The sequence below is a fragment of the Phyllobates terribilis genome, unplaced genomic scaffold (assembly GCF_046119375.1).
Source record: "Phyllobates terribilis strain yellow unplaced genomic scaffold, ASM4611937v1 Scaffold_30__1_contigs__length_15301838, whole genome shotgun sequence".
Taxonomy (NCBI): domain Eukaryota; kingdom Metazoa; phylum Chordata; class Amphibia; order Anura; family Dendrobatidae; genus Phyllobates; species Phyllobates terribilis.
This window is the reverse complement of record NW_027362790.1, coordinates 8,821,080-8,840,019: the sequence shown is the minus strand read 5'-3', so window position 1 is coordinate 8,840,019 and position 18,940 is coordinate 8,821,080.

The window sequence follows — 18,940 nt, the reverse complement described above, 5'->3', positions numbered from 1 at the left end:
AGGAGCAAATAGAAGAACAATTAGGAAAGCTTGGATTATTAGAAGAGCAAAAAATGCTCATAGTGGAGGTGAGCCTATTATTATTATTTTTATTTTTTTTCTTAACTTTCATTTTTATATTTTTTTATTTTTAGGACATTTGTTTCCTCTCTTCAGAAAATAACAGTAGATAAGATTGATTAAAGCTTCTGGAAAGGTGTTCAATAACGTCTGATCAGGTGGCTGGTTTGTAATGGTTGTCCCATCTTACCAATCCCTCTCTTCTACCATGAATGTGACATTGTGGGATGAATATATATATATGTATATGTGTATGTGTGAAAAGTTGTTTGCCCCTTCCTGATTTCTCATTCTTTTGCATGTTTGTCATACTTAAATATTTCAGATCTCAAAACAAATTTTAATATTAGACAAAGATAACACAAGTAACCACAAAATGCAGTTTTTAAATGAAGATCCTAATTATTAAGGGAAAAAGAAATCCAAACCTACAGGGCCCTGTGTGAAAAAGTGATTGCCCTCTAAACCTAATAACTGATTGAAGCACCCTCAGCAACAACAACTACAATCAAGTGTTTGGGATAATTGGCAATGAGTCTTTTACAACACTCTGGAGGAATTTTTGCCCACTCATCTTTGCAAAATTGTTGTAATTTAGCCACATTGGAGGGTTTCCAAGCATGAACCGCTTTCTTAAGGTCAGGACTTTGACTAAGCCACTGCAAAGTCTTAATTTTGTTTTCCTTAAGCCATTCAGAGGTGGACTTAATGGTGTGTTTTGGATCATTGTCCTGCTGCATAACCCAAGTGCACTTCAGCTTGAGGTCATGAACAGATGGCCGGACATTCTCTTTCAGGATTTTTTGGTTAACCAGCAGAATTCATGGTTCCATTTACCACAGCAAGTCTTCCAGGTCCTGAAGCAGCATAACAGTCCCAGACCATCACGCTACCGCCACCATATTTTACTGTTGGTATGATGTTCCTTTTTTGAAATGCAGTGTTACTTCTACGCCAGATGTAATGGGACATACACCTTCCAAAAAGTTCAACTTTTGTCTTGTCAGTCCACAGAGTATTCTCCCAAAAGTCTTGGCAATCATCAAGATGTTTTCTGCCAAAACTGAGATGAGCCTTTGTTCTTATTGCTCAGCAGTGGGTTTTGTCTTGGAACTCTGCTATGCGTGTCATTTTTGCCCAGTCTCTTTCTTATGGTGGAGTCAAGAACACTGTCCTTAACTGAGGCAAGTGAGACCTGCAGTTCTCTGGATGTTGTTGTGGGGTCTTTTGTGACCTCTTGGATGAGTCGTTGCTGCGCTCTTGGGGTAATTTTGATCAGCCGGCCACACCTAGGAAAGTTCACCATTGTTCCATATTTTCTCCTATTGTGGATAATGACTCCCACTGTGGTTCGCTGGAGTCCCAAATCTTTAGAAATGGCTTTAAACCTTTTTCCAGACTGATAGATCTCAATTACTTTGTTTCTCATTTGGTCCTGAATTTCTTTGGATCGCAGCATGATGTCTAGCTTTAGAGGATCTTTTGTTCTAGGGTTAAGATAATTGTGTAAATTCGCGCTAATGGTAGTGGGTTTGGAGAAAGAAAACCAGAGGTGGATAACTTAATTTGCTTGAAGCTTTTATTAAGATATAAAATATAAAATATATGGGGGTGGGAAAAAAAATAAGTTTTAAAAGGGTGAAATGTATCACCAGGATTAGTGTACAAATTTCTTTAAAAATGCTCCAGGCTAATATGATAAAAACATAAAACATAGAAAGAAATTTGATGATTGAAATTAATCTTCCTTCTCAGGTGCGACGGGTAGGTTAGATCGGCTGGGCCTGTTGTTGAGTACTTGTAGAATGTGGATAGGGACTCTCATAGGAGAGGATTAGATACACAGCTCAGCAGAGAGTATCACACAGGAGAGGATTAGATACACAGCTCAGACAGTATCACACAGGAGAGGATTAGATACACGGCTCAGCAGACACTATCACACAGGAGACGATTAGATACACAGCTCAGCAGACAGTATCACACAGCATAGGATTAGATACACAGCTCAGCAGACAGTATCACACAGGAGAGGATTAGATACACGGCTCAGCAGACAGTATCACACAGGAGAGGATTAGATACACAGCTCAGCAGACAGTATCACACAGCATAGGATTAGATACACAGCTCAGCAGACATTATCACACAGGAGGGGATTAGATACACAGCTCAGCAGACAGTATCACACAGCATAGGATTAGATACACAGCTCAGCAGACAGTATCACACAGCATAGGATTAGATACACTGCTCAGCAGACAGTATCACACAGGGTAGTATTAGAGATACAGCTCAGCAGACAGTATCACACAGGGTAGGATTAGATACACAGCTCAGCAGACAGTATCACACAGGAGAGGATTTGATACACAGCTCAGCAGACAGTATCACACAGGAGGGGATTAGATACACAGCTCAGCAGACAGTATCACACAGGAGGGGATTAGATACACGGCTCAGCAGACAGTATCACACAGGAGAGGATTAGATACACAGCTCAGCAGACAGTATCACACAGGAGAGGATTAGATACACAGCTCAGCAGACAGTATCACACAGGATAAGATTAGATACACAGCTCAGCAGACAGTAACACACAGGAGATTATTAGATACACAGCTCAGCAGACAGTATCACACAGGAGAGGATTAGATACATGGCTCAGCAGATAGTATCACACAGGATAGGATTAGATACACGGCTCAGCAGACAGTATCACACAGGAGGGGATTAGATACACAGCTCAGCAGACAGTATCACACAGGAGAGGATTAGATACACAGCTCAGCAGACAGTATCACACAGGAGGGGATTAGATACACAGCTCAGCAGACAGTATCACACAGGAGGGGATTAGATACACGGCTCAGCAGACAGTATCACACAGGAGAGGATTAGATACACAGCTCAGCAGACAGTATCACACAGGAGAGGATTAGATACACAGCTCAGCAGACAGTATCACACAGGATAAGATTAGATACACAGCTCAGCAGACAGTAACACACAGGAGATTATTAGATACACAGCTCAGCAGACAGTATCACACAGGAGAGGATTAGATACATGGCTCAGCAGATAGTATCACACAGGATAGGATTAGATACACGGCTCAGCAGACAATATCACACAGGAGAGGATTAGAGATACAGCTTAGCAGACAGTATCACACAGGGTAGGATTAGAGATACAGCTCAGCAGACAGTATCACACAGGAGAGGATTAGATACACAGCTCAGTAGACAGTATCACACAGGAGATGATTAGATACACTGCTCAGCAGACAGTATCGCACAGGACAGGATTGGATACATGGCTCAGCAGATAGTATCACACAGAAGAGGATTAGAGATACAGCTCAGCAGACAGTATCACACAGGAGAGGATTAGATACACAATTCACCATCACTGAGTCATAATAGCACAGCGGTATGTGGTGAGGGACTACTACTCCCAGCAAGTGACAGCGCAGGCACCGATCATGTAACTAAACCATCACTGCGTCATAATAGCACTACAGTATGTGGTGAGGGACTACAACTCCCAGCAAGTGACAGCGCAGGCACCGATCATGTAACTAAACCATCACTGCGTCATAATAGCACTGCAGTATGTGGTGAGGGACTACAACTCCCAGCAAGTGACAGCGCAGGTACCGGTCATGTAACTAAACCATCACTGCATCATAATAGCACTGCAGTATGTGGTGAGGGACTACTACTCCCAGCAAGTGACAGCGCAGGCACCGATCATGTAACTAAACCATCACTGCATCATAATAGCACTGCAGTATGTGGTGAGGGACTACAACTCCCAGCAAGTGACAGCGCAGGCACCGATCATGTAACTAAACCATCACTGCGTCATAATAGCACTGCAGTATGTGGTGAGGGACTACAACTCCCAGTAAGTGACAGCGCAGGTACCGATCATGTAACTAAACCATCACTGCGTCATAATAGCACTGCAGTATGTGGTGAGGGACTACAACTCCCAGCAAGTGACAGCGCAGGTACCGGTCATGTAACTAAACCATCACTGCGTCATAATAGCACTGCAGTATGTGGTGAGGGACTACAACTCCCAGTAAGTGACAGCGCAGGCACCGATCATGTAACTAAATCATCACTGCATCATAATAGCATTGCAGTGTGTGGTGAGGGACTACAACTCCCAGCAAGTGACAGCGCAGGCACCGATCATGTAACTAAACCATCACTGCATCATAATAGCACTGCAGTATGTGCTGAGGGACTACAACTCCCAGCAAGTGACAGCGCAGGCACCGATCATGTAACTAAATCATCACTGCATCATAATAGCATTGCAGTGTGTGGTGAGGGACTACAACTCCCAGCAAGTGACAGCGCAGGCACCGATCATGTAACTAAACCATCACTGCATCATAATAGCACTGCAGTATGTGCTGAGGGACTACAACTCCCAGCAAGTGACAGCGCAGGCACCGGTCATGTAACTAAACCATAACTGCATCATAATAGCACTGCAGTATGTGGTGAGGGACTACAACTCCCAGCAAGTGACAGCGCAGGCACCGGTCATGTAACTAAACCATCACTGCGTCATGATAACACTGCATTATGTGGTGAGGGACTACAACTCCCAGCAAGTTTATTTCTTTTTATTTTACACGCTGCTGTTTTCCACAGTGAATTACCAGAAAGATCTGCACCAAAATCATGGAGTGCAAATTTGCTGTTGTGGATTTTCTTGTGGATTTTTGCTAATTTGCTCTGATTTTCTATGGAAATCCTCCAGGAACAATCTGCCACATTTGAACAGATCTTCAGGCCTCATTCAGACATCTGTAGTTTTCTGGTACATTAAAAAAAAAGCAAAAAAAACAAAACTGATTTTCATCAAAGAGATCGATCCGAATTGTATCAATGTTTGTTACTATATGCAAATAAAAAAATATATATATGGATATGTGAGCTGCCCCATAGATGATAAAGGTGCGTATTATGTCTGTCAATAACATGGATGTAAAAAAACAGACGTCTGAATGAGACGTTCACCCACAAGATCATCCAGCAATAGTGCAGCTCTGACCTGACACATAGCATTCACAGAAAGGCTCCTGATCAGCACATATGATGTCTGTGATCTATAAAGAGTCCTCCACATTGTACCCACTACATATACATTCACAATAAAGCTGCCCCCGTAACATCAACTGCCCACACCTACCACATATAGCCAGGTCCCCGCTCCCCCACACACAGTATATAGCCAGGTCCCCGCTCCCCCACACACAGTATATAGCCAGGTCCCCGCTCCCCCACACACAGTATATAGCCAGGTCCCCGCTCCCCTACACACAGTATATAGCCAAGATCCCCGCTCCCCCACACACAGTATATAGCCAGGTCCCCGCTCCCCCACACACAGTATATAGCCAGGTCCCCGCTCCCCCACACAAAGTATATAGCCAGGTCCCCGCTCCCCCACACACAGTATATAGCCAGGTCCCCGCTCCCCCACACACAGTATATAGCCAAGATCCCCGCTCCCCCACACAAAGTATATAGCCAGGTCCCCGCTCCCCCACACAAAGTATATAGCCAGGTCCCCGCTCCCCCACACAAAGTATATAGCCAGGTCCCCGCTCCCCCACACAAAGTATATAGCCAAGGTCCCCGCTCCCCCACACAAAGTATATAGCCAGGTCCCCGCTCCCCCACACAAAGTATATAGCCAGGCCCCCGCTCCCCCACACACAGTATATAGCCAGGTCCCCGCTCCCCCACACAAAGTATATAGCCAGGTCCCCGCTCCCCCACACACAGTATATAGCCAGGTCCCCGCTCCCCCACACACAGTATATAGCCAGGTCCCCGCTCCCCCACACACAGTATATAGCCAGGTCCCCGCTCCCCCACACAAAGTATATAGCCAGGTCCCCGCTCCCCCACACAAAGTATATAGCCAGGCCCCCGCTCCCCCACACACAGTATATAGCCAAGGTCCCCGCTCCCCCACACACAGTATATAGCCAGGTCCCCGCTCCCCCACACAAAGTATATAGACAAGGTCCCCGCTCCCCCACACACAGTATATAGCCAGGTCCCCGCTCCCCCACACAAAGTATATAGCCAGGTCCCCGCTCCCCCACACAAAGTATATAGCCAGGTCCCCGCTCCCCCACACAAAGTATATAGCCAGGTCCCCGCTCCCCCACACAAAGTATATAGCCAGGTCCCCGCTCCCCCACACACAGTATATAGCCAGGTCCCCGCTCCCCCACACAAAGTATATAGACAAGTCCCCCACACACAGCATACGGTATATAGACAAGTCCCCCACACACAGCATACAGTATATAGACAAGTCCCCCACACACAGCATACGGTATATAGACAAGTCCCCCACACACAGCATACAGTATATAGACAAGTATCCCACATATCATACGGTATATAGACAAGTCCCCCACACACAGCATACGGTATATAGACAAGTCCCCCACACAGCATACAGTATATAGACAAGTCCCCCACACACAGCATACGGTATATAGACAAGTCCCCCACACAGCATACAGTATATAGACAAGTCCCCCACACAGCATACAGTATATAGACAAGTCCCCCCCCACACAGCATACGGTATAAAGACAAGTCCCCCACACACAGCATACGGTATATAGACAAGTCCCCCACACAGCATACAGTATATAGACAAGTCCCCCACACACAGCATACAGTATATAGACAAGTCCCCCCCGACACATCATACGGTATATAGACAAGTCCCCCATACACAGCATACGGTATATAGACAAGTCCCCCACACACAGCATACAGTATATAGACAAGTCCCCCAAACACAGCATACGGTATATAGACAAGTCCCCCACACACAGCATACAGTATATAGACAAGTCCCCCACACACAGCATACAGTATATAGACAAGTCCCCCACACAGCATACAGTATATAGACAAGTCCCCCCCCACACAGCATACGGTATATAGACAAGTCCCCCACACAGCATACGGTATATAGACAAGTACCCCACACAGCATACGGTATATAGACAAGTCCCCCACACACAGCATACGGTATATAGACAAGTCCCCCACACACAGCATACGGTATATAGACAAGTCCCCCACACACAGCATACAGTATATAGACAAGTCCCCCACACACAGCATACGGTATATAGACAAGTCCCCCACACACAGCATACAGTATATAGACAAGTCCCCCACACACAGCATACGGTATATAGACAAGTCCCCCACACACAGCATACGGTATATAGACAAGTCCCCCACACAGCATACGGTATATAGACAAGTACCCCACACAGCATACGGTATATAGACAAGTCCCCCACACACAGCATACGGTATATAGACAAGTCCCCCCCCACACAGCATACGGTATATAGACAAGTCCCCCACACAGCATACGGTATATAGACAAGTACCCCACACAGCATACGGTATATAGACAAGTCCCCCACACACAGCATACGGTATATAGACAAGTCCCCCACACACAGCATACAGTATATAGACAAGTCCCCCACACACAGCATACGGTATATAGACAAGTCCCCCACACACAGCATACGGTATATAGACAAGTCCCCCACACACAGCATACAGTATATAGACAAGTCCCCCACACACAGCATACGGTATATAGACAAGTCCCCCACACAGCATACGGTATATAGACAAGTACCCCACACAGCATACGGTATATAGACAAGTCCCCCACACACAGCATACGGTATATAGACAAGTCCCCCACACACAGCATACGGTATATAGACAAGTCCCCCACACAGCATACGGTATATAGACAAGTCCCCCCCACACATCATACAGTATATAGACAAGTCCCCCACACAGCATACAGTATATAGACAAGTCCCCCCCCACACAGCATACGGTATATAGACAAGTCCCCCACACAGCATACGGTATATAGACAAGTCCCCCACCACACAGCATACAGTATATAGACAAGTCCCCCACACACAGCATACGGTATATAGACAAGTCCCCCACACACAGCATACAGTATATAGACAAGTCCCCCACACACAGCATACGGTATATAGACAAGTCCACCCCCCACAGCATACAGTATATAGACAAGTCACCCACACACAGCATACGGTATATAGACAAGTCCCCCACACACAGCATACAGTATATAGACAAGTCCCCCACACAGCATACGGTATATAGACAAGTCCCCCCCACACACAGCATACGGTATATAGACAAGTCCCCCCCACACAGCATACAGTATATAGACAAGTCCCCCACACACAGCATACAGTATATAGACAAGTCCCCCACACAGCATACGGTATATAGACAAGTCCCCCCCACACACAGCATACGGTATATAGACAAGTCCCCCCCACACAGCATACGGTATATAGACAAGTCCCCCACACAGCATACGGTATATAGACAAGTCCCCTACACACAGCATACAGTATATAGACAAGTCCCCCACACACAGCATACGGTATATAGACAAATCCCCCACACAGCATACGGTATATAGACAAGTCCCGCCCCACACAGCATACGGTATATAGACAAGTCCCGCCTCACACAGCATACGGTATATAAACAAGTCCCCCACACAGCGCATACGGTATATAGACAACTCCCCCACACACAGCATACGGTATATAGACAAGTACCCCACACAGCATACAGTATATAGACAAGTACCCCACACAGCATACGGTATATAGACAAGTCCCCCACACACAGCATACGGTATATAGACAAGTCCCCCACACAGCATACGGTATATAGACAAGTCCCCCACACAGCATACGGTATATAGACAAGTCCCCCACACACAGCATACAGTATATAGACAAGTACCCACACACAGCATACAGTATATAGACAAGTACCCCACACAGCATACGGTATATAGACAAGTCCCCCCCACACACAGCATACGGTATATAGACAAGTCCCCCACACACAGCATACGGTATATAGACAAGTCCCCCACACAGCATACGGTATATAGACAAGTCCCCCCCACACATCATACAGTATATAGACAAGTCCCCCACACAGCATACGGTATATAGACAAGTCCCCCCCCACACAGCATACGGTATATAGACAAGTCCCCCACACAGCATACGGTATATAGACAAGTCCCCCACCACACAGCATACGGTATATAGACAAGTCCCCCACACACAGCATACGGTATATAGACAAGTCCCCCACACACAGCATACGGTATATAGACAAGTCCCCCACACACAGCATACAGTATATAGACAAGTCCCCCACACACAGCATACGGTATATAGACAAGTCCACCCCCCACAGCATACAGTATATAGACAAGTCCCCCACACAGCATACGGTATATAGACAAGTCCCCCCCACACACAGCATACGGTATATAGACAAGTCCCCCCCACACAGCATACGGTATATAGACAAGTCCCCCACACACAGCATACAGTATATAGACAAGTCCCCCACACAGCATACGGTATATAGACAAGTCCCCCCCACACACAGCATACGGTATATAGACAAGTCCCCCCCACACAGCATACGGTATATAGACAAGTCCCCCACACAGCATACGGTATATAGACAAGTCCCCCACACACAGCATACAGTATATAGACAAGTCCCCCACACACAGCATACAGTATATAGACAAGTCCCCCACACACAGCATACGGTATATAGACAAGTCCCCCACACACAGCATACGGTATATAGACAAGTCCCCCCCACACAGCATACGGTATATAGACAAGTCCCCCACACAGCATACAGTATATAGACAAGTACCCCACACAGCATACGGTATATAGACAAGTCCCCCACACACAGCATACGGTATATAGACAAGTCCCCCACACAGCATACGGTATATAGACAAGTCCCCCACACAGCATACGGTATATAGACAAGTCCCCCACACACAGCATACAGTATATAGACAAGTCCCCCACACACACAGCATACAGTATATAGACAAGTACCCCACACACAGCATACAGTATATAGACAAGTACCCCACACAGCATACGGTATATAGACAAGTCCCCCACACACAGCATACGGTATATAGACAAGTCCCCCACACAGCATACAGTATATAGACAAGTCCCCCCCACACATCATACAGTATATAGACAAGTCCCCCACACAGCATACAGTATATAGACAAGTCCCCCCCACACAGCATACGGTATATAGACAAGTCCCCCACACAGCATACGGTATATAGACAAGTCCCCCACACAGCATACGGTATATAGACAAGTCCCCCACCTCACAGCATACAGTATATAGACAAGTCCCCCACACACAGCATACGGTATATAGACAAGTCCCCCACACACAGCATACAGTATATAGACAAGTCCCCCCCACACAGCATACGGTATATAGACAAGTCCCCCACACACAGCATACGGTATATAGACAAGTCCACCCCCCACAGCATACGGTATATAGACAAGTCCCCCACACAGCATACGGTATATAGACAAGTCCCCCCCACACACAGCATACGGTATATAGACAAGTCCCCCCCACACAGCATACAGTATATAGACAAGTCCCCCACACACAGCATACAGTATATAGACAAGTCCCCCACACAGCATACGGTATATAGACAAGTCCCCCCCACACACAGCATACGGTATATAGACAAGTCCCCCCCACACAGCATACGGTATATAGACAAGTCCCCCACACAGCATACGGTATATAGACAAGTCCCCTACACACAGCATACGGTATATAGACAAGTCCCGCCCCACACAGCATACGGTATATAGACAAGTCCCGCCCCACACAGCATACGGTATATAAACAAGTCCCCCACACAGCGCATACGGTATATAGACAAGTCCCCCACACACAGCATACGGTATATAGACAAGTACCCCACACAGCATACGGTATATAGACAAGTCCCCCACACACAGCATACGGTATATAGACAAGTCCCCCACACAGCATACGGTATATAGACAAGTCCCGCCCCACACAGCATACGGTATATAAACAAGTCCCCTACACACAGCATACGGTATATAGACAAGTCCCCCACACACAGCATACGGTATATAGACAAGTATCCCACACAGCATACGGTATATAGACAAGTCCCCCACACAGCATACGGTATATAGACAAGTCCCCCACACAGCATACGGTATATAGACAAGTCCCCCACACACAGCATACAGTATATAGACAAGTACCCCACACAGCATACAGTATATAGACAAGTACCCCACATAGCATACGGTATATAGACAAGTCCCCCACACACAGCATACGGTATATAGACAAGTCCCCCACACAGCATACGGTATATAGACAAGTCCCCCCCACACATCATACAGTATATAGACAAGTCCCCCACACAGCATACAGTATATAGACAAGTCCCCCCCACACAGCATACGGTATATAGACAAGTCCCCCACACAGCATACGGTATATAGACAAGTCCCCCACCACACAGCATACAGTATATAGACAAGTCCCCCACACACAGCATACGGTATATAGACAAGTCCCCCACACACAGCATACAGTATATAGACAAGTCCCCCACACACAGCATACGGTATATAGACAAGTCCACCCCCCACAGCATACAGTATATAGACAAGTCCCCCCCACACACAGCATACGGTATATAGACAAGTCCCCCCCACACAGCATACAGTATATAGACAAGTCCCCCACACACAGCATACAGTATATAGACAAGTCCCCCACACAGCATACGGTATATAGACAAGTCCCCCCCACACACAGCATACGGTATATAGACAAGTCCCCCCCACACAGCATACGGTATATAGACAAGTCCCCCACACAGCATACGGTATATAGACAAGTCCCCTACACACAGCATACAGTATATAGACAAGTCCCCCACACACAGCATACGGTATATAGACAAGTCCCCCACACAGCACACGGTATATAGACAAGTCCCCCACACACAGCATACGGTATATAGACAAGTACCCCACACAGCATACAGTATATAGACAAGTAGCCCACACAGCATACGGTATATAGACAAGTCCCCCACACACAGCATACGGTATATAGACAAGTCCCCCACACACAGCATACGGTATATAGACAAGTCCCGCCCCACACAGCATACGGTATATAGACAAGTCCCGCCCCACACAGCATACGGTATATAAACAAGTCCCCCACACAGCATACAGTATATAGACAAGTCCCCCACACACAGCATACGGTATATAGACAAGTACCCCACACAGCATACAGTATATAGACAAGTAGCCCACACAGCATACGGTATATAGACAAGTCCCCCACACACAGCATACGGTATATAGACAAGTCCCCCACACACAGCATACGGTATATAGACAAGTCCCCCACACACAGCATACGGTATATAGACAAGTACCCCACACAGCATACAGTATATAGACAAGTCCCCCACACACAGCATACGGTATATAGACAAGTCCCCCATACACAGCATACAGTATATAGACAAGTACCCCACACAGCATACGGTATATAGACAAGTACCCCACACAGCATACAGTATATAGACAAGTACCCCACACAGCATACGGTATATAGACAAGTCCCCCACACACAGCATACGGTATATAGACAAGTCCCCCACACAGCATACGGTATATTGACAAGTCCCGCCCCACACAGCATACGGTATATAAACAAGTCCCCCACACACAGCATACAGTATATAGACAAGTCCCCCACACACAGCATACGGTATATAGACAAGTACCCCACACAGCATACAGTATATAGACAAGACCCCCACACACAGCATACGGTATATAGACAAGTACCCCACACAGCATACGGTATATAGACAAGTCCCCCACACACAGCATACGGTATATAGACAAGTCCCCCACACAGCATACGGTATATAGACAAGTCCCCCACACAGCATACGGTATATAGACAAGTCCCCCACACAGCATACGGTATATAGACAAGTCCCCCACACAGCATACGGTATATAGACAAGTCCCCCACACAGCATACAGTATATAGACAAGTCCCCCACACACAGCATATGGTATATAGACAAGTCCCCCATACAGCATACGGTATATAGACAAGTCCCCCCCACACATCATACAGTATATAGACAAGTCCCCCACACAGCATACAGTATATAGACAAGTCCCCCCCCACACAGCATACGGTATATAGACAAGTCCCCCACACAGCATACGGTATATAGACAAGTCCCCCACCACACAGCATACAGTATATAGACAAGTCCCCCACACACAGCATACGGTATATAGACAAGTCCCCCACACACAGCATACGGTATATAGACAAGTCCCCCACACAGCATACGGTATATAGACAAGTCCCCCACACACAGCATACGGTATATAGACAAGTCCCCCCCACACATCATACAGTATATAGACAAGTCCCCCACACAGCATACGGTATATAGACAAGTCCCCCCCCACACAGCATACGGTATATAGACAAGTCCCCCACACAGCATACGGTATATAGACAAGTCCCCCACCACACAGCATACGGTATATAGACAAGTCCCCCACACACAGCATACGGTATATAGACAAGTCCCCCACACACAGCATACAGTATATAGACAAGTCCCCCACACACAGCATACGGTATATAGACAAGTCCACCCCCCACAGCATACAGTATATAGACAAGTCCCCCACACAGCATACGGTATATAGACAAGTCCCCCCCACACAGCATACGGTATATAGACAAGTCCCCCACACACAGCATACGGTATATAGACAAGTCCCCCCCACACAGCATACAGTATATAGACAAGTCCCCCACACACAGCATACGGTATATAGACAAGTCCCCCACACAGCATACAGTATATAGACAAGTCCCCCACACAGCATACGGTATATAGACAAGTCCCCCCCACACACAGCATACGGTATATAGACAAGTCCCCCCCACACAGCATACGGTATATAGACAAGTCCCCCACACAGCATACGGTATATAGACAAGTCCCCCACACACAGCATACAGTATATAGACAAGTCCCCCACACACAGCATACGGTATATAGACAAGTCCCCCACACAGCATACGGTATATAGACAAGTCCCCCACACACAGCATACAGTATATAGACAAGTCCCCCACACACAGCATACGGTACAGTCATGGCCAAAAGTTTTGAGAATGACACCAAAATTATATTTTCACATGATCTGCTGGCCTCTGGTTTTTATTAGTGTTTGTCTGATGTTTATATCACACACAGAAATATAATTGCAATCATATTATGAGTACCAATAGGTTATATTGACAGTTAGAATGAGTTAATGCAGCAAGTCAATATTTGCAGTGTTGCCCCTTCTTCTTCAAGACCTCTGTAATTCTCCCTGGCATGCTCTCAATCAACTTTTGGACCAAATCCTGACTGATAGCAGTCCATTCTTGCATAATCAATGCTTGCATTTTGCCAGAATTTGTTGGTTTTTGTTTGTCCACCCGTCTCTTGATGATTGACCACAAGTTCTCAATGGGATTAAGATCTGGGGAGTTTCCAGGCCATGGACCCAAAATCTCTATGTTTTGTTCCATGAGCCATTTAGTTATCACCGTTGCTTTATGGCAAGGTGCTCCATCATGCTGGAAAAGGCATTGTTGAGCGCCAAACTGGTCTTGGACGGTTGGGAAAAGTTGCTCTTGGAGGACATTCTGGTACCATTCTTTATTCATGGCTGTGTTTTTAGGCAAGACTGTGAGTGAGCCGATTCCCTTGGCTGAGAAGCAACCCCACACATGAATGGTTTCAGGATGCTTTACAGTTGGCATGAGACAAGACTGGTGGTAGCGCTCACCTCTTCTTCTCAGAATAAGCTGTTTTCCAGATGTCCCAAACAATCGAAAAAGGGATTCATCAGAGAAAATGACTTTGCCCCAGTCCTCAGCAGTCCACTCCCTGTACCTTTTGCAGAATATCAGTCGGTCCCTGATGTTTTTTCTGGAGAGAAGTGGCTTCTTTGCTGCCCTCCTTGAAACCAGCCCTTGCTCAAAGAGTCTCCGCCTCACAGTGCGTGCAGAAGCACTCACACCAGCCTGCTGCCATTCCTGAGCAAGCTCGGCACTGCTGGTAGTCCGATCCCGCAGCTGAAACAGTTTTAAGATGCGGTCCTGACGTTTGCTGGTCTTTCTTTGGCGCCCTGGAGCCTTTTTGACAACAATGGAAGCTCTCTCCTTGAAGTTCTTGATGATGCGATAGATTGTTGACTGAGGTGCAATCTTTGTAGCTGCGATACTCTTCCCTGTTAGGCCATTTTTGTGCAGTGCAATGATGGCTGCACGTGTTTCTTTAGAGATAACCATGGTTAACTGAAGAGAAACAATGATACCAAGAACCAGCCTCCTTTTAAAGTGTCCAGTGATGTCATTCTTACTTAATCATGACTGATTGTTCGCCAGCCCTGTCCTCATCAACACCCACACCTGTGTTAATGGATCAATCACTAAAATGATGTTAGCTGCTCCTTTTAAGGCAGGACTGCAATAATGTTGAAATGTGTTTTGGGGGTTAAAGTTCATTTTCTGGGCAAATATTGACTTTGCAAGTACAGTAATTGCTGTTAAGCTGATCACTTTTTCACATTCAGGAGTATATGCAAATTGCCATTACAAAAAATGAAGCAGTAAACTTTGTAAAAATTACTATTTGTCTCATTCTCAATACTTTTGGCCATGACTGTATATAGACAAGTCCCCCACACACAGCATACGGTATATAGACAAGTCCCCCACACACAGCATACGGTATATAGACAAGTCCCCCACACAGCATACAGTATATAGACAAGTCCCCCACACACAGCATACGGTATATAGACAAGTCCCCCACACACAGCATACGGTATATAGACAAGTCCCCCACACACAGCACACAGTATATAGACAAGTCCCCCCCACACAGCATACGGTATATAGACAAGTCCCCCACACAGCATACAGTATATAGACAAGTCCCCCACACAGCATACAGTATATAGACAAGTCCCCCACACACAGCATACAGTATATAGACAAGTCCCCCACACACACAGCATACAGTATATAGACAAGTACCCCACACAGCATACGGTATATAGACAAGTCCCCCACACACAGCATACGGTATATAGACAAGTCCCCCACACAGCATACAGTATATAGACAAGTCCCCCCCACACATCATACAGTATATAGACAAGTCCCCCACACAGCATACAGTATATAGACAAGTCCCCCCCCACACAGCATACGGTATATAGACAAGTCCCCCACACAGCATACGGTATATAGACAAGTCCCCCACCTCACAGCATACAGTATATAGACAAGTCCCCCACACACAGCATACGGTATATAGACAAGTCCCCCACACACAGCATACAGTATATAGACAAGTCCCCCACACACAGCATACGGTATATAGACAAGTCCACCCCCCACAGCATACGGTATATAGACAAGTCCCCCACACAGCATACGGTATATAGACAAGTCCCCCCCACACACAGCATACGGTATATAGACAAGTCCCCCCCACACAGCATACAGTATATAGACAAGTCCCCCACACACAGCATACAGTATATAGACAAGTCCCCCACACAGCATACGGTATATAGACAAGTCCCCCCCACACACAGCATACGGTATATAGACAAGTCCCCCCCACACAGCATACGGTATATAGACAAGTCCCCCACACAGCATACGGTATATAGACAAGTCCCCTACACACAGCATACGGTATATAGACAAGTCCCGCCCCACACAGCATACGGTATATAGACAAGTCCCGCCCCACACAGCATACGGTATATAGACAAGTCCCACACACACAGCATACGGTATATAAACAAGTCCCCCACACAGCGCATACGGTATATAGACAAGTCCCCCACACAGCGCATACGGTATATAGACAAGTACCCCACACAGCATACGGTATATAGACAAGTCCCCCACACACAGCATACGGTATATAGACAAGTCCCCCACACAGCATACGGTACCTAGACAAGTACCCCACACCTCATACGGTATATAGACAAGTCCCACACACACAGCATACGGTATATAAACAAGTCCCCCACACACAGCATACGGTATATAGACAAGTCCCCCACACACAGCATACGGTATATAGACAAGTACCCCACACAGCATACGGTATATAGACAAGTCCCCCACACAGCGCATACGGTATATAGACAAGTACCCCACACAGCATACGGTATATAGACAAGTCCCCCACACACAGCATACGGTATATAGACAAGTCCCCCACACAGCATACGGTACCTAGACAAGTACCCCACACCTCATACGGTATATAGACAAGTCCCACACACACAGCATACGGTATATAAACAAGTCCCCCACACACAGCATACGGTATATAGACAAGTCCCCCACACACAGCATACGGTATATAGACAAGTACCCCACACAGCATACGGTATATAGACAAGTCCCCCACACAGCATACGGTATATAGACAAGTCCCCCACACACAGCATACGGTATATAGACAAGTACCCCACACACAGCATACGGTATATAGACAAGTCCCCCCCACACAGCATACGGTATATAGACAAGTCCCCCACACACAGCATACAGTATATAGACAAGTACCCCACACACAGCATAAGGTATATAGACAAGTCCCCCCCACACAGCATACGGTATATAGACAAGTACCCCACACACAGCATACGGTATATAGACAAGTCCCCCCCACACAGCATACGGTATATAGACAAGTCCCCCACACACAGCATACAGTATATAGACAAGTACCCCACACACAGCATACGGTATATAGACAAGTCCCCCACACACAGCATACGGTATATAGTCAAGTACCCCACACACAGCATACGGTATATAGACAAGTCCCCCCCACACAGCATACGGTATATAGACAAGTCCCCCACACACAGCATACAGTATATAGACAAGTACCCCACACACAGCATACGGTATATAGACAAGTCCCCCCCACACAGCATACGGTATATAGACAAGTCCCCCACACAGCATACGGTATATAGACAAGTCCCCTACACACAGCATACAGTATATAGACAAGTCCCCCACACAGCATACGGTATATAGACAAGTCCCCCACACAGCATACGGTATATAGACAAGTCCCCCACACAGCATACAGTATATAGACAAGTCCCCCACCTCCCACACACGGTATACAGACAAGTCCCCCCCACACACACACAGCATACAGTATATAGACAAGTGCATAGCTGTGCTAGGGTAGGAGTGGGAGGAGCCTTCCTTCTCTTGTCAGTGCTGGCCCTGCAGTGGGGCCCACCGGGGAATTCCCCAGCAGGCCAGTCCGAGCCTGGTCACATGCTGACTAGAGTCTCAGACACCTCTCTGAGTAGCCCACTGAAGTGGATGAGAATCTAGTCGGCATTTGACCTCAACTATTACATCATAACACCGGCTTTATCTTTTTAAAGCTTTGTAACCTTTACTCACTTTATGAATCAGCCATAGATAAAACTCAATAAGGATGGGTTGCTACTGTGTGCAATTTGCCAGCCAGCCCAGAACAGCGGTGACCTGAGCCGACAGCAGCGACTTGAGTAGACTGTGGCCACCTGAGCCAACAGCGGCATTTAAATTGCACTATCGCCAGGAAATGGATGACAATGGCAGTCAGGGGAATGGTGAAGGCCTGCATGGCTGCCATCTTGGTACTCCTGTGAAGTTCATCCACAGTCTGAACTTAATCTTATAAACTGTTTACT